Below are 25,679 nucleotides of genomic sequence, written 5' to 3' on the forward strand. Positions count from 1 at the left end.
TAGGAACCTAAAAATTATTTCCTGACTAAAAAACACCAAGAATGTGCCTAGTTCAGAATACATTACACCCAAACATGCTTATTTCAGTTTGGAAAGGACACCTCCCAACTCTATTGTTCCATTGTTTGATTTGTCTCTTACCTATGGTTCTTCCAAGATGAGCCTTTCCCCTCTCTCCTTTTTCTCTACCTGACCCCACAACCTGATTACAATTTAAACTTTATGTTCCATAAGATGAGCAACTGAGTTAAAGTTTTACTGCTGTACCTAGAATAGAAAACTCTGTCAGGGGTCAGTGTCCATATCAGTAGGTGCTCTGCTCAGGGAACAGCTGTGAAACAGGTAAGCAAAAACTTATCTGAGGGTTGATGTCTGCTTCAGCTCCATTTCTTCCTCCACTAACTAGTTTATTATTCTTCCTTCTTATCTTTTTCATATATATCGATAGGTAGGTATATAGATAGATAGATAGATAGATAGATAGATAGAAAGATAGATGTAATAGTAATAATTTTCAAGTAGTAATTTTCAACTTTGGTTGTACATGACAATGAGCTGGATATCTTTTGAAACCCAACATCCTAGCCAGACACTAAACAATTAAATTTAAGACTCTAGGTATTGGACCTAGGCATTCTTCCTTTATAGAGCTAGGTAAGCGACCCCAGTGTGTGGACTAGGGGGAAACTGCTCCAGAACAAGCTGTTTTTCATGCTGCTTCTTCCTTTCAAGTCTTGGAACCCAGTACTAATTGCTCAACCTGTGGCTCTGCCACAATCCCCTGCAGTAAATCAACAAGTATTGAATTCGTAAGTGCTCACATCTGGAACTGATTCTACTTACTCTGCACCCACCCTCCCAGCTGCATCTTTCTCTCTGTATGCATGACACTAAATTCCTAGATTTAACAATTGCATTTTAAATTACTTTTCAGATCTGATTTTATGTCATCTCAATGCTGAAACTTTATTCCAGATTTCAACTAAATCTGCCATTTTCTCATCCGGCATGTGTGCTCATTCTCTCTTGCTTTCACTCATTTGCATCTGCCTTCATTTTTTTTTCTGGCCAATAGCAAGTCATTTATAGAGAAAATTAGAAACCCAGCTTATCTCCACCATGTGCTCTGACTCTCAGTCTTCCTGACTCTAGATTACTCAACTGCAATTACTGATCAGCAGCACATTTGAAGGTAAATATCTCCTGCAACTCTAAATTGTTTTTTATTGTTTTGACATCTGAAAATGATTCTGATATAGAACACTATTGCGTATATGTTTGCAGAGATTTAATGATTAATAGAAAGGGTTTTAAAAGAAACCAAAAATTAGGCATTTGAAGGCCCATAATTTTAAAGCACTTGTATATGAACACACACACACACACCACAACATACAAAGGATGGTAAAGAGTGGAAATGTCTTTTAACATTTCATAACATTTTCTTAACATGTCATTTGTACCTAAATATGAATCTGTAGAGTCAAATTTTTATAAGGCTTGATGCAGTCAATAGAAAGTACTATCTAAGATTAGCTGGTATTTAAATTCTCTGTATAGATTTGTCATACTGTAAATGAAATACAGCAGGCTACCAGAAATCTAGGTGGGGAAATGAGGTTCTGGTCCAGATTTCAATTTGGTCAGGTCATGTTTTCATGCAGTTGTTGAGTTCAATCAAGACCCAGCTGGAGACCAATGGCAGGGAATGGAAATTATGATCAGAGAGAGAAATATATAAATTCCTAACAAATGCTTGCTGACTCCCTAAGCTGCCCCAGGCATAGTGCAAAGCAGAAGAATTTTTAAAATCAAGGACAAGTACAGATGACAAACATAGTAAAATAATAATACAGACACTCAGGTTAGAAATATAACTTCAAGAGGGAAGGGTTTAAATAAGTACCTAAATTCACTGGAGACCAGGAACCGAAATAATGAAATTAAACTACACAGATAGAAGACCACTGCATCATTGATTGATTGATTGATTGATTCATTCATTCATTCAAAAGAAAAATGTGGTGGGTTGTTCACATGTGACAGAGATACTCAAGACATGAAAGAGATGAAAGCAACACTCTACGATACCTCTCTCTCTCTCTCTCTCTCTCTCTCTCTCTCTCTCTCCTCAGATTTAGGAAAAAAAGTTAGAACCAAGCAGGCAAACATACTATTTATTTATTCAGTGAATCAACACAGAGGCAAAACCTTGGAAATCCTCAGGAAGATGGTCACCACCAATGAAACCAATGAAGTCAAATGGACAATTTCACTCACATCTTTCCAAATGCACAATTTTCAAAGAATTGAAAGTTTCTTCTGCTGAGGTGAGTGGTCATTATACTCGGAGCTCTACAGCACTTCCTGTCATTTCTGTCAGCCTGCTGCACACAGCAGCCCAGTCTCTCATACTTTTGCCAAATAGCCTTTGTCCTACTTTGCCTCTACTCACTTACTTAAATGTCCTCCTTGGGCAATTTTCCATTATACTTTTTCTTCCTCTGGGATATACCTCTCATAAAGCATCTAAAATGTTCTCTGTCAATTTACAAAAAGCATTTCTAAAAATGTCTTTCTTTAATTGTATTTTAAATGTCCTATTTTACTTTATTTAACATTATTTTGGACATTATGGTCACAAAGAACAAATCCTATAGCATTCTATAAACACCTATGTAAAAAGGGTTTCTAATTTCTCAGCTGCATTTCTTGCTGGTGAATATGCCACAAATGAGAATTTTCAAAATGAATATGAACAGTTTTAGATGAGAGATACTTAAATGTAACTGCAGATTAGTCATGCAAGGATCATTACAGGGCATGAGAGGGAGACTTGAACGCCCTAACCAAGACAGGGCTTCTCCCTGAGACTGTTACTGTCATAGATTCTGGGTTAGATCCTGCTGGTAATGGTTATTAATGGAACTGAAGCATCCAATAGCTCATTTTTCTTCATATACAATCTTTCCAAACTAGGAAGAAAAAAGAAACATTTTTCTACATGAATCCTTGGGAGTGGAAAAGAATATAAAGTAAATGATATGTTACAAATTTCAAGATAAGTGTATTTGAGCAAAATTACCCCCTACAAAAATTTAACAATAAGTTAATGTTCTATTTGTAAACAAAAGTCTATTTCTGCTAATTAAACCTTAGTTCTTTAGGAAAACATGAATCATTGAGCATCTGTAATGTTTACATTCTAATAAATGATCTGAGGTTTTCTTTCTTTTTGAGATGTCAGTCAGTTAGCAATCACTACTTTATCAGCAGTGTGTAACTATACCTAACCTTGAGATGAAATGAGAAGCTCTTGAAATCTTTATGACAAAGGAGTGGCCCTTCACAGTCCCCCTTTCACAAACGATGAAGGACCAATCATTCTGGATTTATTAGCACATCAGATTTCTTTAAAGGTCTCAGAAATGCAAGGCCCTTTGACACTTACCTGGTTGCCCCAGGCAACGCACCTGCCTACGGATGCATCTTCACAGCAGGAATCTGGAGTGGGTCCTGGAAGATTTTCTGAGAAATAATGTATGCATGTTTATATACAAACTGCTTGTCAGTGGGAAGCTAGTATACGATTTAGAAAGGAGACCAAGAGAGGTATAATAAGGAAGGGTGGAATGCAGGCAAAGCACACGAGAGTCTTGACAAAGGGCATAAAGTGAATTCTTTTTTTCTAGTTTCAACTCTGTCATAGTTTTTCCTTTTAGAAATTATGTCTAGGAAAGTGTCATTGGTAGTGAATGTGCAAAGATTCGTGGCTTCATATGGCCATTCTGATTGTATAGAAGTCCACTGTTGTAGACAGAGTTTGGGACTGGGCAATATTTGACTGATTATTATAATGTACTTGTGTGAGGATTTATTTATGAGTTCATGATGATAAAGTGATGTAATGACAATATAAGAAATAATTCCTTTTCCCATTCCAGGTCATATTTATATATATTCGCTTCTATTAAAAAAATCACTAAATGTTAATGTCTCCATCTATAAGATAAGCATTAGCTACCTTATCAGAAGGAGATCAGGTGAAGACTTCATAAAATCCAGACAGTTTGAGTGAATTTTATTTTCTGCTAAGTAGTTCTACTTATTGGATATGTTTTTGTCTCTCTTGTCCATTATTCTGTAATTAGGTAAATCCACAAAGTGTGAAAAGTTGCTTTCAACAGCTCAACTTCAGGCAGAAAAAAAAATCTCTCTAGAAAACATCCAACTCTTTTTCTCTGGTTCAAACATGAGCCAAGTAGCAAGTAAAGATGATTTGTTCCCATCCCTGTTACATGATGGAAATGGAAAGTGAGCAGAAACCTTCATACAGAGGACAAGAAGTCTTCACCAACTTTTGTCAAGATGGCTACATTTTCAGAGTTCAAAGTTTTATATTAAAATATATAATTAAAACTTCGAAAATATTAAGATCAGAGTGTAAACAAAATGTCTCCTTCTGTAGAATAAAAATTATCTTCACTTCCTGACCAAAAAGTGTAACTTCTTCAAAATAGATCTTTTCAACCTATTGATACTATTCATTAATCTGTGTGGAATAAAGTAAGTCTTCCAAGTACATGAAAATGATCAAATAAGCTCATATCACCACCCTGTCTGGAAAGGCTTTGTATAAAAGTAGCAGGACCCAAAATTAGCATAAATGTGTTCAGCATGAACATAGGAGTATAAAACATAGAAAACTTTCCCTACAAAGTTTGCTACAAAGTTTGCTACAAAGTTCTCCTATAAAGTTTGCTAACCCTTATATTTTGTGTTCCCTTCCTATTGTTTTAAGTCCAGTACTAGAAGTATAAATAATTGCCATATTAACAAGAATAGTAATGACCAGAAAAAATAAATCAAAGATCTAAAATCTTTTTTAGAAATGATATACAAAGTGATGATTTGAAATTTTAAGATAGATGCACACATAAGCTTGAAGCTATCTTTTCCTTGGTATTGTGGGTATGCAAAGGAGTTGCGATCATAACCTCCCAGCATTCTTTGCATCAATCAGTTTACTTTCAAATCCCTCCCTTTACCAGGAGAAAGCTTAAATCACTTGTGCTTTCAAAATTTGGGCTCCACTTAGGCTTGTTTCTTATTTGTATTTATAGAGTTCATATTTTTTCCCTGATATGTTGTCTACACTCAGAGATATGTGCTGTCTGACATGTTACACAGGCACAAAGGCTAGAAGCACCCATAATTTTCTGTGTTTACCCTCAGAACCCCTATTTGTCTTCCGGAAGAGGACTTGTCTGCCAGGAAGCTTTTCCTAGTTCCCAAGTCCCAGTGTTCATTCTTATAGTTACCTGTCAACTGTGTCACTCTGTTTCTTCATGTTGGTTTCTCTATTTTCACTGCATACTGTGCATCTCAAGAACCAGTACAGTAATTAGACCTACTACATGTTTTGATACAGACTCAGTAGTATTTATAAATTGGAGATACCAATGGAACATCCATACCCAGGGGTGGCGAGATAGCTCAGTAGATGAAGGCTCTTACCACCAAATCAGAGAACCTTAGTTCCATTTCAGGATTGCTTATGAATTGTCATCTAACTTCTACCTCCCAGTCCATGTCACATGGTCCCCTCCCCCTAAAGCTCTTCTTCTCCTTTGAGGAGGGAGAGGGCCCCTTGGCTACCAGCCCTCCCTGGATCCTCCAGTTAAAGCAGCACTGGGCACATCTTATTCCCCTGAGGCCAGACAAAGCAAACTATTTAGGGGTGTAGGAACTACAGGCAAGTAACAGAGTCAGCATAAGCTCCTGCTCTAGTTGTTGGAGGACTCACATGCAGACCAATTTTCATATCTACTACATATGTGTGAGGAGAATTTGTCTAGGCCTTGTTTTCTTTTTGGTTGGTGATTCAGTTTCTGGAACCCCTCCCTCAAATACAGGTTAGTTGATTCTGATGGTCTTCTTGTGGAGTCCCTATCCCCTCTGGGTTCCTAAATCCTTCTCCCCACTCTTCCATAAGTTCTATCTAATGTTTAGCTGTGGGTCTCTAAAATAGATAGGAAAAATATAAGAATAAAAGACCTAGAGTCTGAAGAGATGTCTAAGTGGCTAAGAGTGTTTGCTGGTATTGTAGAGGACATGAGTTCAATTCCCAGCACCCACATTGTGCAGCTCACAACAGCTATAACTCTAGCTCCAGTGGACCTGACATCAACATGCACATGTGCACACATAAGACATGCAGATAAAGATAAGACTTGGTGTCACTCATGCTCATTATCTTGAGGAAAGAAAGCAAGGTTTTAGTATCAAAGCCTTAAGCTATATCTATCACTGTCAGTAGTGAATCCCTGACTCTGTCTCCTTCCCAGCTGGTTCATACAACACTTCTGGGAAATAAGAGTGTATACAAATGTATATGTAGAACATCATTCATAGGTGTACCCTAAAAACTACCAAAACAAACACAGTGCCCTTTAATAGGGGTCTCTGTTATGTAAGTGATCCATCCGCATGGATTGAATACCTTGAACCAATATATCAAATATATTCTCACTACATCCAAATGATGCCTGAATATTCCTTTTCTGTTGTTGTTATAATCATACAATAATATCAAAGTTATATATTCTAATTAAAAGAGAATGCAAGAAACAGTCACAATTATATTTGGTTTTAAAATATACTCATAAATCAATCTGAAAATATAATAAATTAAGAGTGACAGAGTTAGGGGAGATTTTTTTGCTTGTGTGTATTTTATATATCTTCTAAAATGATAATCTTTTAATTCTATAGTTAGAAAAAATACAAATTGGGCAAGAAAGTCACACTTGCATCCAAGCTTAGTAAACAGGGTTCAGTCCCCAAGTCATGCAAGGTAGCAGGAGAGATCTAATGCAGAAAATTATCATCTGACACCAAATAATAAAATATTTTTAAAAGAAAACTTTATCCTGATTAATAAAAAATTCCCACTGGCCCTCATAAATGATAGTGAAAGGATATATTGGAACAAAGGGTTTGTATGATTGAAAATGCTAAAGTTACTTCATAGTTATGACTTAAAGAGTTAATATAATCTAGTATGACAAATTGTTCCAGGGCTTTGAGGAAGTTACTGGGTCTAGAAGCATCATCATGGTTCATGGGGACTATGTCAAATCTGTTATACAGTAGAATACAAGTAGAGAGCTGGCAAAGCCAAATGGATTCTCCTCACAGGACTCATCAGAGCATTTAAGGTGCTAGTTCTCTTCATAGATTTACAAGATAGCAACATAGTAGACACCATTTCTATACACATTGGTTTCTTTTCATACAGAATATCCGATAGGACTCATTTGATAACATATTTCAAAAAATGTTGCATTAAACCAGTGTAGTGCCCATTTTGAAGTGATTGAAAGCAAAGCAAATGTAGATTCACTTACCTTAGTTCAATATGTTTCTTGCCCTTACCACTACTGCCATTTGGGTCTAAGTAATCTGCTTATTTTGAGAACTTTCAAGTACATTGTTGACTTTCTGGCCTCTACCCCAAATGCCAATAGCACCCACCCTCAACATAAGAACTAAAAATGTCTAGGACCTTGCCTATGTACCAAAGGGTACTTTAAGAAATACTTATTTTAAGGAACTTGAATGATAATCTACAGCTTGGGTTGGAATCCTCAACTCCACATCCCTAGTTTTCAGCATAAGTTGCCTTAACATCTTGGGGAATGACGGTCTGCTCTAGCTAATGCAGAATGTCACCATGTTGCTTTTCTAAACATTGTGTCAAAGACAGCCATCTGCTGAAATACTGCACAACACACTTATCCTCACATTTTGGTAAAAAAAGAAAATAGACATAACTTAAAAGCAAATTAAAATGCCTTTAATTTTACAAATAACTATTTTTTAGGATAAATCATTTGCATAGTCTCTGGATACTCACGGGCAATGTGTGTATATGCACACATAGAGGGGAGAGGGAGAGAGGGAGAGAGAGAGGGAGAGAGAGAAAGCACTAGGTCACGGGCTCATATGATTTCTAAAATCCATCTTTAGTATTAATCTTGCATGCGCTCAACTGGCCAGGAAGAACGATGCTGCAACAGGATCCTTCTGCACACCTTTATTGGGAGAGCATTGATTGCATAGGCGAAAGAAGAACAACCCCGAACAAGGAAAATGATGCTGCTTATATACCCCTCCATGTGACGTGTCAGCTCCTGATTAGCTGCTCACTCATCACCCCACTACTGCGCCCCGGGATGGGCAGTGACTTGGCACGAATTTACTCTTGCACCTGCGCACATTACTTGTTTACCAGTTAGGCACAGTGGAGGCTCGTGATGGCAATTGCTCACGGCTCTCCACATATTAATAATCAGTAAATATCACAAATGCTTTTAGATATTTGTTTATTATATAAAACATTTTATATATCCAACCTACTTTCTAGCTTTTACAAAACTTCTTGATGAAGAAACACTAATCAAACAGTGGAACACATATGGTAGTAAGGATCCTGGACTTTGAAAACTTTCTGTTGGACTCCCAGTGTACTACAGGAGAACTGAGCCATAAGTTTATTTTTTTTAAAAAATGGCGTATAACATATGAAATAAGGAATGAAATAAGGAGATGTAATTTTAAAGCTATAAGCACATAGTAAATTAACTTTAAAATTAAAAATAAAAATAAAGTTAACTTTAAAATAAAAAAGAACCTTGGGGGGGGGGAGTGAAATGACTGAAGAAAGATCAAGGGAAAATCCTTGCACACAATTCCTATGGTAGAGAGGAATCCTTTTATGACATACATAACTAACATCATTAAAAAAAGTACTAAAATGATCACCACACTGATTTCACAATTCTAAGACTGAGATACTAGGATATCTATGTTTACTACAGCATTATTTACCATCCTAAGGTACAGAATCAGCCTAGGAATTTATCAAGAGATGAATCAATAAAGAAAATGCAATGTATACATACACAGTACAATTTCATTCAGCCATATAAAACAACATTTTGACACTGCCATAAAAGCCATTGTAACTGTAAACTGTCACATTAAGCAAAATAATAAGCATGACTCAGACATGTGTGAGATATGTATGTATGGTGATAACAAAGATGATGATGATGGTGGTGGTGGTGGTGGTGGTAGAAGCAGGCCTATTTGGAAGAAGAAGAGAACTATCAGAAAGGGAGAGTGGTACAAAAGAGTAATGAAGTTAAACATGTTTAATGTACATGGAATTAAAATGTCATTATGAAGCTAATTATTTTGTACAGTAATTTTTTGCTCCTAAGCAAACCAAAAAATCTGATCCTGAAATGAATAAAAGAATCTTAAGTAATTAGTTGATACTTTTTACATCCATCCACTCATTAGAAAAAGGCTACCAACCACCTACAATGTTAATAATAAGTCTCAATAGTTGGAATATATCAGCTAACAATCAATAATTAATAATGAAGATTATTAATACTTTATACCATGGAACTAAAACAATAATTAACATATGAAATAATTATAGCTTAAGTTAGAAACTGCTGCATGATAGAGAACAAGAAAGACTAGAGGAGAATAAAGGGCCATGAATGATATAAATAGGAAGATAACTTTCAAACAAAAAAGTAAAAAATAACTTACATTGAGTTGCTAGTATTTTTCCAAAGCATAAATAAAATAAAGTTATCCTTGCATATATTTGAGGACTATCACAATAAGAAAAGTACACAAGAACCAGAGCTTCAAGGCCAGATTGTGCCTGGAAAGGTCAAAGAACAACAAAGAGTCTGGTGAGAGGAGAAGAGAAAATAGCTTGAAGAAGTTGCATGGCAAGATCTTTTCTAATGTTACAAAGGCTTTAAATTTTACTCTGAGTAAAATGGTAACAGTTCAAAGGATTGAACAGAACAGCATCTATGACCCAGTAAGAGAATGGCTCTGGCTACTGTATTGATAGAAAATAGGTGGGGAAGGTGAGGAAAGGGGAAAAACAAGATCTGTGTATTGCAGGCAAGAGCAGCATAGACCCTTCTGTACAGCATGGCAGTGGTGACTAATAGCTGGGGTTTGAATCCTGATCCACGGGTTATACAATAGAGGCTGTGGTTGGTTCTAAAAGGATGTGGTTATCCAATTGGAAGTGAGAAGTTATATCAACTCTAATTTCAAAGAACTTCAACTATCTGAAGAAAGAAATTAAGGAAGATATCAGAAGATGGAACACTCTCCCATTCTCATGACTCAGTAGGATTAATATGAAAAAAAATGACCATCCTACCAAGAGCAGTGTACAGATTCAATGCAATTCCCATCAAATTAAGAACACAATTCTTTACAAACCTTCAATGAGCAAGACTCAACTTCATACAGAAAAAAAAACCCAAAACAAAACAAAACAAAAACCAACCAATCAAATAAACAAAAACAGAAGAGCTAAACCAATCTTGAACAATAAAAGAAATTCTAAAGTTATCACCATCACTGACCTCAAGCTGTACTACAGAGCAATACTAATGAAAATTGCACGGTACTGGTATAAGAACAGGCAGGTTGATCAATGGAATAAAATCAAAGTCCCTTAAATAAATCCACATATCTATGGATGCTTGAGTTTTGACAAAAACAACAAAGCCATACAATGGAAGAAAGAAAGCATCTTCAACAAAATGTGTTGATCCAAATGGATGTCTACAAGTAGAAGAATGCAAATACATCCAAATCTATCACCCTGCACAAAATTCAAGTCCAAGTAGACAAAAAAATCTCAATGTAAAACCAGATAAACTAAATGTACAGAAAGTAGGAAATAGCCTTGAACTCATTGGCAGAGAAGAAGTTTCTGAACAGAACACCAATGACTCTGACTCTACAATCAACAATCAATAAATTGGACATCATGAAAGATTTCACCCAAATGAACATACATTTGAGGGGCCAGTGCTGGAGTCATAGCCAGAGTCTTGGGCATGGTGTTCAAGTGATCTACTACTAACATCCCAAGCCCTAATTTTAGTGTGAATACCAAGGAGTTGTTGTACAAGAAGCATCTTTCTACATATGAAAAACATTCTTTTGGAACTTCTTTCAAACATTCCTAATTCACTGCATGAAACTCCACATAATAAAACCCTGTTAGGAATGTTGACCTCAGTAACCATGCTTGCTCTGTTAGAGATGGACTATCCGAAAAGGCTCTTAGGGAATAATGGCAGCCTGCAGACTTGAAAAAGTTCTTTACCAATCCCATATCTGACAGGGGGATGATATCCAAAATTTATAAAGGATTCAAGAAATTAGACACCAAAACCCAAATAACCCAATTTTAAAAATGAGGTTCAACAGCTTAGTAGAGAATTCTCAACAGAGGAATCAATAATGGAGAAAAGCACTTAAAGAAATCTTCAACCTCCTCAGTCAACAGGGAAATGCAAATCAAAATGACCCTGAGATTCCATCTTACACCTATCAGAAAGGCTAAAATATAAAACTCAAGTGGTAGCTCATGTAGTTGAAGATGTGGGCAAATAGAACCACTCCTCCATTCCTGGTGGGAGTGAAAATTTGTACAGTCACTTTGAAAATCAATTTGATTCTATCACTATTGTGAATAGTTCTACTACTCCTGAACATATACCCACTATATCACAGGGCCTCAGTTATGTTCATAGCAGCTTTATTCATAATAGCCAGAAACTGGAAACACCATAGATGTTCCCCAACTAATGAATGGATAAAGAAAATTTGGCACATTTATGCAGTGGAATACTATTAAGCTATCAAAAACAAAGACAGCATTGATTTTCAGGCAAATGGATGGTACTAAAAATTGTTCTGAGTGAGATAATCCAGAACCAGAAAGACATATATGGTCTATACTCACTTATCAGTGAACTTAAGCCATAATAAGAAGGGCAGCCATGCTACAATCCATAGACCTAAAGTAACTGGGTAATAGGGACATCCCAAGGGAGGAAATACAAACCTCACTCAGAAGAGGATACTAAATAGCCATTGGAGGTGGGTGGACAGAAGGAACTGGGTAAAATAGCAGGTGAGGAGTGGGAATAGGGATGGCAATCAGATGTTGGGGGTTGGGGGACAAAAAAGAGTTGGGAGTGAGAATTGAAATTGACAAGGGGAGGGGCATCTCTGGTGATTAGCTGGAGGGTAGACACAGGAGAGGAGACAGGGAGTCTACCTTAGATTCCTACCAGAGGGGGATATAGAGACTGAAGTGGCCACCTTCTGTCTCCAGGCAGGACTTGCAGAGAAGGGAGAGAGACATCAATCCACCCACAAAACCTACAATCTAAAATTTGTCTTGTCTACAAGATATGCAGGGGAAAAGATGGAGCAGAGACTGAGGGAATAGCCAACCAATGATGGTCCCAATTTGAGACCTGTACCATGTGAGAGAGAACCAACCCCTGACACTATTTAGGATACTCTGCCATGCTCACATACAGGAACCCAACACAACTGTCTCCTCAGAAGCTTCATCCAACATCAGATGGAGGCAGATTCAGAGACCGACAGCCAAACATCAGACAGAGCCCAGGGAGTCTTGTGGAAACAGGGGATAGAAGTGAGTAAATTGGAAGGGCAGGACACCACAAGAAGACCCACAGAGTCAAATAATCTGAAGCCATGGGGGCTCAGAGAGCTTGGGCCACCAACTAGGGAGCATAAAGGACATATGCCTCCTACATATTTGTAGCAAATGTGCAGCTTAGTCTTCATGTGGGTCCCCTAAGAAGTGGGGTAGAGGCTGTTTTGGTCTCCCTCCCCTGCCATTGGATCCTTGCCCTCACTACTTGGACTGACTAATTAGACCTCAGTGGGAGGAGATGTGCCTAGACCACCTGGTACTAGATGTCCAGGGTGGGGTAATGCTCAAGGGGAGCTTCCCTTGTCTGAGGAGAAGGGGACAATTGGGGGAGAGATTTGTAAGGTGGGATTGGGGAAAGAGGAGAAAAGGGGGCTCTGATTGGGATGTAAAGTAAATAAAAAATTAGAATTAAAAAGCTATACATTAAACAAATATAGATGAGGCAATCAATTTCCCTTATGAAAATAGATGTACGAATTCTCAATGAAATACTTGCAAAGTGAATCTAAGAAGACATCAAAAAGATCATTAACTATGATTAAAGAGATTTCATTTTAGAGTTGCAGGATTGGTTCAAAATATGAAAATTTATAAATATAATCCACTATATAAACAGACTGAAAGACATGACCATCTTATTAGATGCAGACAGGCTTTTGACAAAATCTAAAATCCATTTGTGATAAAGTCCTAGAAAGATTAAGGATCCAAGGTCTACACCTAAGCAGTTTTTTTTTTTAAATTTAATTTTATGTTTTCTACTTATTTACTTTACATCCCACTCACTGCCCTTCTCCTGGTCATGCCCCTGGCAATATTTATCCCATCCTCCCTCCTCTTACTCTCTGAGTTGGTGAGGGCCTCCCTGGGTAACCCCCACAATCCGGGCACTTCAAGCCTCTGCAAGGCTAGGAGCTTCCGCTTCACTGAGGCCAGACAGGGCAGCCCAGATAGTATAAATAGCCCATGTACAGACAACAGCTTTTGTGATAGCCCCCATTCCAACTGTTTGGGATCCTCATGAAGGACAAGCTACACATCTGCTATATATGTGTGTGCGGGGGAGGTGCTAGGTTAAGCCAGTATGTGTTCTTTTGTTGGTATATACCTGAGCATTTAAAAGGTTTATGGCAAGTCCATAGTTAACATCAACTTGAATGGAAAGAAACTCATTTTACTAAAATAGGGAAAAAAAGCAAGATTGTCTACTCTCAACATACTTATTGAATATAGTTCTTTAAGCCTTACTTGGGACAATAAATCAACCGAAGGAGATCAAAAGGATACAAATTAAAGAGGAAGAAGTCAAAGTAGCTTTGTTTACATGTGATATGATGGTATATAAAAGTGACCATAAAAATCCCACCAGGGAACCCGTACAGATGTTAAATACTTTCATCAAAGTAGATGATACAAAACTAACTTACAAAAATCAATAACCCTTCTATGTACAAATGATAAATGGACTAAGAAAGGATTCAGAGAAACAACACCTTTCACAATAGCCCCAAATAATTTAAATATCTTGGGGTAACTTCAAGCAAGTGAAAATTTTAATGCTAAAAACTTTGAGTCTTTGAAGACAGTAATTGAAAAAGATATCAAAAGATGTAACAATCTTTCATGCCCATGGATCAGTAGGACTAACAGTAAAAATAGCCATCTTACCAACAGGAATCTATAGATTCAATGCAATCCCTGTAGAAAGTACAACACAATTCTTCACAGATCTTTAAAGAACACTTGTCATGTTCATATGACAAAACAAAAACAAACAGCACAGCTAAAAAAAATCCTGTACAATAAAATAACTTCAGGAGGTATCACCATACCTGACCTTAAATTATACCACAGAGCTATAGTGATAGAAAAAGTGTGGCATAAAAACATGCACATAAGTTTGTAGAATCAGGAAACCTTGATTTTTGATAAGCAAGCCAGAAATACATACTGGAAAAATGAGAGCATTTCAACAAATATTGCAGGTCTAACTGAATGTCTGCATGTAAAAGAATCCAAATAGATCCATACTTATCCTTCACAAAACTCAACTCCAAATGTATCAAAGGCCTTAACATAAAACAAGTTGCACTGAACCTGGAATAAGAGAAAGTGTAAAATAGCCTTGAACACATTGGCATAGGAGAAATCTTTTTGAACACAACACTGTTAATGCAGGCACTAAGATCAACAATTAATAAAAGAGACCTCATGAAATTAAAAAGCTTCTGTAAGACAAAGGACATCATCATTTGGACAAAGCAGCAAAGTATAAAATGGGAAATGCCTTTACCAACTTCACATCTGATAGAGGACAAATAACCAAAATATATATAAAAAAAAAACCTTTAAACACTAGACCATCCAGTTTTAAAATGGGGTACAGAGAATTCTCTAAATCTAAATCTAAACAAAAAATTCTCAATAAAGGAAACTCAAATGCAGGGAAAACACTTAACAGAATGTAACATCCTCAGTCATCAGGAAAATGCAAATCAAAACAACTTTGAGATTCCATGTTACACTTGTCAGAATGGCTAAGATCAATAGTTCAATAACTTAAGTGACAGCACAGGCTGGCTACGTGGAATAAGGGGGACACTCTTCCATTACTGATGGGGAGTGTGAATCTAAATGGCTACGAAATCACTGTGGCAGCACTTCAGAAAAGTGGGCTCCATTTATAGTAAGATCCAGATATACCATCTTGTACATATGCACAAAGGATGCTTCATCCTACCACAAGAACACTCATCCGTGTTCATTGTTGCTCGATTCAATAATACCCAGAAGTTGAAAAGAACCTAGATGTCCCTCAACAGTAGAATGATGGATAAAGAACGTGTATGTTTTTACAATGGAGTATTACTCAGTTGTTTAAAAAAAATGACATTATGACATTTGTAGTCAAATATATGAAACTATATGCTATAGATTCCAGTTTAGTACTTTTATCAGGGCTTCTGAACGTGTGGAAAAAGTGGTCCCTGATTTTTGTGCCTTCTAATTTTTCTTTTTCTATTGACTTGTTTTATCTAACTTTTATGTGATAGTTTTTGTTTGATCTGATTCTATTATATTTTGTTGGCTTATTGTTATTTCCTAGAAGCCTCTTCTTTTCTAACGAGAGACATAAATGGAGTAGATACAGATAGAAGAAGAGATGGAGAAATACTGGGAAGAGTAGAGGAAGGGGAGATTTAATATATATTGTATGATGAAAAAATCTATTTCTAATAAAAGATAGAAGAGAAATATTCTGAAAAAGATACATTTATGAGAAATGTATTTTTATAAGTGAAGAAATGGTATATAAATTTAACACATTTAGAGTTGGTTTGGTTTTGAAATGAAATATCTTCTTAAACCAGCAGTTCTTAACCTATGGGTCACAAGCCTTTGTGTGTGTGTCGGGGGGGGGGGTCCTACAACCCTTTAACAGATATCATCTAAAACAACCACAAAACACAAATATTTACATTATGATTTATACCAGTTGCAAAATTACACTTATGAGATAAAAACAAAAATAATTTTATGGTTAGAGGTCACCACAACATGGGGAACTCTATTAAAGGGTCAAAGCAGTAGAAAGATTGAGAACCACGGCCCTAGAGTCTAACCTGTTGAATGAAAGAATGTTTGTACTCTACCTGATGGATCAAATCAAGATTACTGAATTAATATCTGTGTTCTGAAAACAGAAGCTTCATCCAAAACATAATCAGGTGGCCCTGGTGAAAATCCACAGCAAGAGATTAATCCACGGGTGAATGCACGATTTGTGGCATTATGGGAAATAGTAGAAACTTGGATATATATTGTTAATGGAGGAAAAAGGTTACTGGGACCTGATCCTAGAAGGGCCCCCTTTTTTAATTCCCAGTAGCCTTGAACTGTCACTGCCATGGTCTTCTGTTTTGTCACAGGTTCACAGTCCTGGGGTCAAGTGTCTGCATATTGGAATCTTTAAAAACCTGAGCCAAAAATCTTTCTCTCTTTAACTTGTTTTTGTTAAGCATTTTCTCACAGTGAATTAAGCTTTGAATACAGAATTTGAGAATGAGTGGACTGTGCATATAAATTCCTAACGCATAGATAATATTTAAAGTCCTAAAACTAGAAGATTTCAAAGAAAGAGGAAAGTAAACCAAAGCTGAGCACAATGTACAAGAATAATAATCAATAGAAGAGGAAGAACCAGCAAGGGGCAGTCACTGTTAAAATACCAGTATTTTTTTTCACAGAAATAGAGAATTCAAAAATTCATAAAAAAACAAAAGACCCCCAAAGTTTGAAAGCAATTTTGATAAGAGTAAGGGTAAGAAACAATAGATTCTACCTCAAAAGGAGCAATAGAGTAAGAACAAAATCTCAGAGAATGATTGGACTAAAAATGTGCTGAAAAAAAGAGGACTCTTACAAAACTCAGCATCTGTCACTCCAATTGAGTGTTTCCCTGGATTGATGAGGAAAGCAGACGCCTTATCCAAATCATAACCAGGTGACCCTGGTAAAAATCCACAGCATATTAAGGAAGTCATGGTGACAGGAGATTGAGGTAATCACATTGCTTCTGCAATCAGGAAGCAGGGAGCAATGAATGCTGGTGTTCAGCTCACTTTCTTCTTTTATTCAGTCCAGACCACAACCTATAACCACAGTTAGTATGACTCTTTTCATCTCAATTAGTTTAATCTAGAAATACCTTCAGAAGCATACCCAGAGGTTTCTTACCAGGCTAATTCTAATTATGACTCAGTAGGCAATCAAGATAAACCATCATAACTCCACATCTTGTCACCTTAATAGTCCAACCCTGAAGCCATATCCTTCTGTCTCTTGTCTCCACAGACTTATGGCTATCACATGACACAAAATGCATTTAATGCAACTTTATTGTCTTTTAAAAATTTCAAAAAAAAACTGTTCAAAGTAAATTTAGAGCCCAAGTCAGGCAATCTTGTAGTTGCGCATTTTATATTTTTTAAAAATCAATTTATATACTTCCGATGCATAAAAACAAAGAGTAAAAATTGGGATTATGGGACAAGTTTACAAAAGAAAGATTGGATCCCAACAGGGCTGCTCCTTGTGGTCTTAGTCTGAACATGTGTGGGACTGTGAAAGGCAGCCTGTTTTCTGGTTGAGCTAGGTTTAAACCCCCGAGACACAGCATATAACTCGGCAAGTGACAGAAGGAAGTCTCCCACGAGCTCCCAGACACTAGGCTCCTGACATCTGGCCCCAGCTCTCTATAATTCTTTGGCCATCAGTCATGTAGGGCAAAACCCCAAGCTCCTGGTATTCTGTCCGGACTCCACCCCCACCGTTAACTGGCAACAGTATAAGTGCTTTGAGTTTTTCTTTATTCAATTTGATGTTGGCTATGGACTTGCTATAAATTGCATTAGTATATTTAGGTATATCCTTTGTATCCCTGACTACTCCAAGACTTTTATCATGAATTGGGTGAGACAGAATCTCAAAGCAGTTTTAATGTTCATTTCTCTGGTGGTAAATAATGTTGACTACCATTTCATGGCCATTTTTCTTCATATTTTGACAGCTTTCTGATGAGTAATTACCCAGTCTTCTCAGGCTCTGTATTTTACTTCTTTGAATATTATTGTTTTATTTATTTATTGTGAGTTTGTTATTGTAATATAAAAGCAGTATTGGCTTATATATGCTAATTTTGTATACTGTAAATTTTCTGAAAGAGTTTATCAGATTCAAAAATGTTCTGATAAAATTTTTTGGGTTCTGAGAGAAGAGAAGAAGATGAAGAAGGAGGAGGAGGAGGAGGAGGGGAAGAGAAAGAATAGTTCATTGCTAGTAATAGTAAGCTTCTATTTTGATTGATAATTTTGGCTTATGTAAACCTTTGTTCCCTACACCTATCTTTTTAATGATGTACTGGTTTTAATCATGTGCATGGAAAAATCATACATAGTTGTGAGATGGTATATAGTGCTATGGACCGGGCCCAGTCGCCACCCCCCCCTCAATCCGTGGGAATCAGAGGTTCGGACAGATGGGCATAGAGTCGGCAGGAGTTGACAGACAGACACAGACATGAGAGAGTGTGCTGGGTCTGAATGTAATTTGTCAAATAGAGCATCAAGCTTTTTATACAGAAGAAAACAGGGAAGTTAGGTGACACATCGGCAAGGTGCAATGAGGTTACTGGATTCTTACACAAAACAAAGGAAGGCAAACACGAAGAACAGGCAGGAACCACCTGGGAAAAAATTCAATGTTAATAACTGGGATAAAAAACAGCCCCACCTAAGGTCCACTTAATCTTAGAAGTCAGGGGCAAGGACTTTGTGCCCTTGCCATAGTTCCTATTCTAGTTTATTGTATAGTCCACCTTCCCCCTAAGCCATTGTAAATACTTGTGTATGGGTGTAAGATGACTAGGCCATCTTCTGATATGCAGCTAGAGACGCGAGCTCCGGTGGGTACTGGTTAGTTCATATTGTTGTTCCACCTATAGGGTTGAAGATCCCTTTAGCTCCTTGGTTACTTTCTCTAACTCCTCCATTTGGGGACCTGTGATCCATACAATAGCTGACTGTGAGCATCCATTTCTGTATTTGTTAGTCCCCAGCATAGTCTCACAAGAGACAGCTAAATCTGGGTCCTTTCAGCAAAATCTTGCTGGTGTATGCAATGGTGTCAGTGTTTAGAAGCTGATTATAGGATGGATCCCCAGAAATGGAAGTCTCTAGATGGTCCATCCTTTTGTCTCAGCTCCAAACTTTCTCTCTGTAAGTCCTTCTATGGGTGTTTTGTTCCCAATTCTAAGAAGGGGCAAAGTGTCCACACTTTGGTCTTCATTCTTCTTGAGTTTCATGTGTTTAGCAAATTGTAAATTATATCTTGGGTATTATTCTAAGATTCTGGGCTAATATCCACTTATCAGTGAGTACATATTGTATGAGTTCTTTTGTGATTGTGTTACCTCACTCAGGATGATGCCCGACAGGTCCATGAATTTGCCTAGGAATTTTTTTATTTATTTAATTTTTTTTGGTACATAGTTTTTTAGCATAAGTTATTTTCTTTTTTTTTAATTAGGTATTTTCCTCATTTACATTTCCAATGCTATCCCCAAAGTCCCCCATACCCTCCCCCCAACCCCCCTACCCACCCACTCCCACTTTTTGGCCCTGGCGTTCCACTATACTGGGGCATATAAAGTTTGCAAGTACAATGGGCCTCTCTTTCCAGTGATGGGCGACTAGGCCATCTTTTGATACATATGCAGCTAGAGTCAAGAGCTCAGGGGTATTGGTTAGTTCATGATGTTGTTCCACATACAGGCTTGCAGATCCCTTTAGCTCCTTGAGTATTTTCTCTAGATCCTCCATTGGAGGTCCTGTGATCCATCCAATAGCTGACTGTGAGCATCCATGTATGTGTTTGCTAGGCCCCAGCATAGTCTCACTACAGACATCTATATCAGGGTCCTATCCGCACAATCTTGCTAGTGTATTCAATGGTGTCAGCGTTTGGAGGCTAATTATGGGATGGATCCCTGGATATAGCAGTCTTTAGATGGTCCATCCATTTGTCTCAGCTCCAAACTTTGTCTCTGTAAGTCCTTCCATGGGTGTTTTGTTCCCAATTCTAAGAAGGGGCAAAGTGTCCACACTTTGGTCTTCGTTCTTCTTGAGTTTCATGTGTTTTGCAAATTGTAAATTATATCTTGAGTATTCTAAGTTTCTGGGCTAATATCCACTTATCAGTGAGTACACATCATTTGAGTTCTTTTGTGATTGGGTTACCTCACTCAGGATGACACCCTCCAGGTCCAAGCATTTGCCTAGGAATTTCATAAATTCATTCTTTTTAATAGCTGAGTAGTACTCCATTGTGTAAATGTACCACATTTTTTGTATCCATTCCTCTGTTGAGGGGCATCTGGGTTCTTTCCAGCTTCTTATAAATGAGGCTGCTATGAACATAGTGGAGCATGTTTCTTTCTTACTAGTTGGAACATCTTCTGGATATATGCCCAGGAGAGGTATTGCGGAACGCTCCGGTAGTACCATGTCCAATTTTCTGGGAAACCGCCAGACTGATTTCCAGAGTGGTTGTACAAGCTTGCAATCCTACCAACAGTGGAGGAGTGTTCCTCTTTCTCCACATCCTCGCCAGCATCTGCTGTCACCTGAATTTTTGATCTTAGCCATTCTGACTGGTGTGAGATGGAATCTCAGGGTTGTTTTGATTTGCATTCCCCTGATGATTAAGGATGCTGAACATTTTTACAGGTGTTTCTCAGCCATTCGGTATTCCTCAGGTGAGAATTTTTTGTTTAGCTCTGAGCCCCGTTTTTAATGGGGTTATTTGATTTTCTGGAGTCCACCTTCTTGAGTTCTTTATATATATTGGATATGAGTCCCCCATCTGATTCAGGATAGGTAAATATCCTTTCCCAATCTGTTGGTGGCATTTTTGTCTTATTGACAGTGTCTTTTGCCTTGCAGAAGCTTTGCAATTTTATGAGGTCCCATTTGTTGATTCTTGATCTTACAGCACAAGCCATTGCTGTTCTATTCAGGAATTATTCCCCTGTACCCATATCTTCGAGGCTTTTCCCTACTTTCTCCTCTATAAGTTTCAGTGTCTCCGGTTTTATGTGGAGTTCCTTAATCCACTTAGATTTGACCTTAGTACAAGGAGATAGGAATGGATCAATTCGCATTCTTCTACATTAACCACCAGTTGTGCCAGCACCATTTGCTGAAAATGCTGTCTTTTTTTCCACTGGATGGTTTTAGCTCCCTTGTCAAACATCAAAACCATCATCCATCCTGACCAAGTAGGTTTCCTTCCAGGTATGCAGGGATGGTTTAATATATATTAATCCTTCAAAGTAATCCACTATATAAACACACTCAAAGACAAAGCCCACATGATTATCTCATTAAATGTGGAGAAAGCATTTGACAAAATTCAACACCCATTTCTGATAAAAGTCTTGGAAAGATCAGGAATTCAAGGCCCATACCTAAACATGATAAAAGCAATCTGCAGCAAACCAGTAGCCAACATCAAAGTAAATGGTGAGAAGCTAGAAGCAATCCCACTAAAATCAGGGACTAGACAAGACTGCCCACTTTCTCCCTACCTATTGAACATTGTACTTCAAGTCCTAGCCAGAGCAATTAGACAACAAAAGGAGATCCAGAGGATACATATTGGAAAGAAGTCTAAATATCACTTTTTGCAGATGATATGATTGTATATATAAGTGACCCTAAAAATTCCACCAGAGAACTCCTAAACTTGATAAACAGCTTCATTGAAGTAGCTGGATATAAAATTAACTCAAACAAGTCAATGGACTTTCTGTACACAAAGGATAAACAGACTGAGAAAGAAATTAGGGAAACAACACCCTTCTCAATAGTCACAAATAATATAAAATACCTTGGTGTGACTCTAACTAAGAAAGTGAAAGATCTGTATGATAAGAACTTCAAGTCTCTGAAGAAAGAAATTAAAGAAGATCTCAGAAGATGGAAAGATCTCCCATGCTCATGGATTGGCAAGATCAATATAGTAAAAATGGCTTTCTTGCCAAAAGCAATATACTTATTCAATGCAATCCCAATCAAATTTCCAGCTCAATTCATCAACAAATTAGAAAGGGTAATCTGCAAATTCATCTGGAATAACAAAAAAACTAGGATAGCAAAATCTCTGCTCAAGGATAAAAAATACCTCCGGTGGAATCACCATGCCTGACCTAAAGCCGTACTACAGAGCAATTGTGATAAAAACTGCATGGTACTGGTATAGCGACAGACAAGTAGACCAAGGGAATAGAATTGAAGACCCAGAAATGAACCCACACACCTATGATCAGTTGATCTTTGATAAGCAGAGAATTTTTAACACAGGAATTTTAAATGGCCAAGATGCACTTAAAGAAATATTCAGTGTCCTTAGTAATATGGGAACTATACATCAAAATGTCTATGAAATTTCATCTTATACCCATCAGAATGGCTAAGATCAAAAACTGAAGTGACAGCACATGTTGAGTATGATGTGGAGCAAAGGGAATACTCCTCCATTGCTGGTGGGAGTACAGCTGCATACAACCATTTTGGACATCAATTTGAATAGTTCTCAGAAAATTTGGAAGTGTTCTAACTTATAATCCAGCTATACTACTCTTGGGCATATATCCAAATAAAATTCCATCCTACCATAAGGACAGTTGCCAACTATGCTGATAACTGCTTTATTTTTCAGAATCTGAAAACAAACTAGATGTCCTTCAACTGAAGAATGGATAAAGAAAATGTGGTACATTTTCACAATAGAATGTATTACTCCACTATTAAAATGTGATATCATGAAATTGGATGGAACTAGAAAGAAAAATCCTCTTAAGTGGAGTAACCCAGGCCTAGAAAAAGAAGGGTAGTATAGATTCACTTTTAAGTTGATTTTAGCTGTAAAATTCTAAAGTGTAGTTTCTACTACCCTACTTTAAGCCCTAGGCAGACCCCACTACCAGCCACCACCCTGGCTCCCTTGAATCTGCAGATGAAATACACACACACACACACACACACACACACACACATTAACACATTAGCTTATTTTTAACCTGCCTTACGGTGGCTGGGCTCTTACACCTCTCTTCTCTTTATTTCTTGCTCAACACTCTATATTTGCCCTCAACTTAGTTGCTCAGTTACCTTCTCCTTTCTCAGAACCCTAAATCTGCCCTTAGCTTAGTTGCATTTCTAATATCGTGCCTGCTACCCCCAGCCCAGTTGAGGAAGCAGCCAATGGCCATTCCAACCTATATCTCACATGGCTGGTGACTCTCTCTTACTCCAAAGCATGGTGAATCCTCTTTCCTCCTCCTGCACTTCCTAGCCTGCCTGCAGGAACCTGGAAGTACCACTTCTTTCCCCCAAGCATTGGCCATTGGCCACTGGTACCTTTATTGATCAATTAAAACTAATTGGGAAAAAGGATCTTCAGTGTTCACACACAGATTCCAATCACAGCATCAGAACAACCCACCTACATTACATAAATGATAATCTTGGTACAATCCACAGACCCAGAAATGCTAAGGAACAAGGCAGGGTCTAAGGCATGGATCTCCCTAGGAAGAGAAAATAGAATAGGTTTTGTGGGTGGGATCAGGAAAGGTAGAAATGGAAACAGGAGAGATAATGTCAGGGGAGGGGATGAAGGGAGAAAGTAGGGGGAGAAACAACTGGAATTGGAGGGCATTTGGAAGACAATATGAAAATCTAGAGCAGTGGACATTTCCATTTCTCTATGAGTGTCATCCTAGTAAGGACTCGTAAGTAATGGATCGAATTGAGCCTGAGTCGGCCATCTTATGTCATCAGGCAAGTTCTGGTGGTGGAACTGATACAACACTCTCCAGAGTCTGATATATAAGACTTATACTGGCTGGTTTTGTGTGTCAACTTGACACAGCTGCAGTTATTACAGAGAAAGGAGCTTCGGGTGAGGAAATGCCTACACGAGCTCCAGCTGTAAGGAATTTTTCTCAATTAGTGATCAAGGGGGAGGATGCCTGGTGGGTGGGACCATCTCTGGGCTGGTAGTCTTGGTTCTATAAGAGAGCAGGCTGAACAAGCCAGGGGAAGCAAGCCAGTAAGGAACATCCATCCATGGCCTTTGTATCAGCTCCTGCACCCTGACCTGCTTGAGTTCCAGTCCAGACTTCCTTGGTGATAAATAGCAGTATGGAAGTGTAAGCTGAATAAACCCTTTCCTCCCCAACTTGCTTCTTGGTCATGATGTTTGTGCAGGAATAGAAACCCTGACTAAAACAAATTGGTACCAGGAATGGGGTATTTCTGTGACAACCTGACCATGTTTTGGGGAGGACTGTGGAAGGACTTTGGAACTTTGGACTTGTTAGAGCTGAGACCCAGACCTCTGCACTCTTTCCCCGCCAGAGGAGAGGTGGCCTCCAAGGAGAGCTGTGTCCGCGGGACCAGGTATGAACCATCTTGTATCCCTGGTCCCAAAGAGATCAGTCCACACAGGATAGCGCCCAAAAATAGCAGTCTGCACAGGAGAGCGCACAGGTGGCAGAAGCGACATAGCTTTTGGGACAGGGTCCCTATCGGCCTTCATCTTCAGCCAGAAGACAGAGCTGAGCTCCAGAACTCTGCACACTTGCCTGCAAAGAGTACTCTGACAACTGAGACTCAGGAGAGAGTTGGACTCCCAGGAGTGCTGACAGAGGCTAACAGAATCACAGGAGGAACAAGCTCCAGCCAGAGGCAGCTATAACAACTAACACCAGAGATTACCAGATGGTGAAACCAAGACCACTCAGCATCATCACAACCCAGCACTCCCACGACAGTGAGTCCTGGATACCCCAACACACCTGAAAGGAAGATTCAGATTTAAAATTATATCTCATGATGCTGGTAGAGGATTTTAAGAAGGGCATTAATAAATCACTTTTAAAAAATACAGGAGAACACAGACAAACAGGTAGAAGGCCTTAAAGAGGAAGCACAAAAATCCCTTAAAGAACTACAGGAAAACACTGCTAAACAGGTAGAAGTCCTTAAAGAAGAAACACAAAAATCCCTTTAAGAATTACAAGAAAACACAACAAAACAGGGGATGGAATTGGACAAAATAATCAAGGATATAAAAATAGAAGTAGAAACAATAAAGAAAACACAAAGGAAGATGACTCTGGAGATAGAAATCCTAGAAAAGATATCAGGAACCATAGATGGGAGCATCAACAACAGAATACAAGAGATGGAAGAGAGAATCCCAGGTGCAGAAGATTCCATAGAGAGTATGGACACAACAATCAAAGAAAATGCAAAATGCAAAAAGATCCTAACTCAAAACATCCAGAAAATCCAGGACACAATGAAAAGACCAAACCTATGGCTAATAGGAGTAGATGAGAATGAAGATTTTCAACCTAAAAGGTCAGTAAATATCTTCAACAAAATTATAGAAGAAAACTTCCGAAACCTAAAGAAAGACATGCCCATGAACATACAAGAAGTCTACAGAACTC

At 38.0% G+C, this 25,679-nt stretch overlaps 1 long non-coding RNA gene across 3 annotated transcripts in view; it reads left to right on the forward strand.

Annotated features, from left to right (window-relative positions):
* The first annotated feature begins 290 nt into the window (after positions 1 to 290).
* Gm35632 overlaps positions 291 to 25,679 on the forward strand; it is a 48,917-nt gene continuing 23,528 nt past the window's right edge. The window contains exons 1-4 of one of the 3 annotated variants that reach the window (XR_380302.1): positions 307 to 342; positions 1,153 to 1,192; positions 2,136 to 2,330; positions 4,152 to 4,477. This is a non-coding gene — a long non-coding RNA (predicted gene, 35632). Of the gene's footprint in view, positions 343 to 1,152; positions 1,193 to 2,135; positions 2,331 to 4,151; positions 4,478 to 25,679 lie in introns of those variants that run through there. The other 2 variants (XR_380301.1, XR_871637.1) reach the window with 2 other exon arrangements.

Source organism: Mus musculus, chromosome 10 (assembly GCF_000001635.26).
Source record: "Mus musculus strain C57BL/6J chromosome 10, GRCm38.p6 C57BL/6J".
Taxonomy (NCBI): Eukaryota; Metazoa; Chordata; class Mammalia; order Rodentia; family Muridae; genus Mus; species Mus musculus.